This window comes from Arabidopsis lyrata, assembly GCF_000004255.2.
Source record: "Arabidopsis lyrata subsp. lyrata unplaced genomic scaffold ARALYscaffold_376, whole genome shotgun sequence".
Lineage (NCBI taxonomy): Eukaryota > Viridiplantae > Streptophyta > Magnoliopsida > Brassicales > Brassicaceae > Arabidopsis > Arabidopsis lyrata.
Genome location: NW_003302289.1, coordinates 5,088 through 5,982, shown reverse-complemented (window position 1 = coordinate 5,982; position 895 = coordinate 5,088).

Genomic DNA, 895 nt, shown 5'->3' with positions numbered 1-895 from the left:
CACAAAAATGAAGAAGAAAAGAAGAAGAAGGATAGATGTGCGATAAAGAGGCCATCATGGTGTTAGTAACGAAGTGTCATAGCCATTTGATGTCTTTGAGCTCGAGACAACTAGTAGAGCTTTATTAAGCGTAGACAAAACAGAGGAGATTTCTGGCTAAAAAGATAAGCAAATCATTCACTGCTCAGTTGGTTTTGCTTTATCCAGTTTCACTAGAAAATGCTTTCGTAAATCACCTAAATCCTTGTCATTTACTGTCATGTAGGCAGGTGGAGGAAATAGAATTGCAGATCTTGGCGTTGAGTTTAACAAAGTGTTTTAAGGACAGAGCAATGGCCGGTACGTGTACTTGGAGGTAGAACTTATTAGACTTTAATACATTTAAGAATCTATTGCCAAAATCTTTAGGTAAATTGACTTTATAGAATTATGATTCATTCTCTGCAGGTCTTGCATTGGACTAAAATAAATTCAAAGTATTTTCTTTGCCGTTTTCGCAGATTACACTCAAATCTTCTTGAATCAAGTAGTTATATAACAAGACGGTCATACGGCAAGCTACTAAGGTAAGATAACTTATATAAGAGTCTGGAAAAGTGATAAGGTTGAGAGGATCTATCCTTTGAGTGATTAAGGCATACTTTGCATTATGTATTTCCTTTGACGGAACATTGACTATTGCTCTTTCTTTTTGTCTTGTGTACTCTGTTGCCTTCTGGAGGACTAGCCTGGCTTTGAATCTGACTCAGGAAAGATAAGTAATTTCGTCACCATCTGAAAATAATAAAGAATTTGATGATGATTATGATGATTACAGTTCAAGTAAAGTTTGAGATACTGACTATTGCTCTTTCTTTCAGGTTTATTATACTATGTTGCCTTCTGGAGTGTGCTT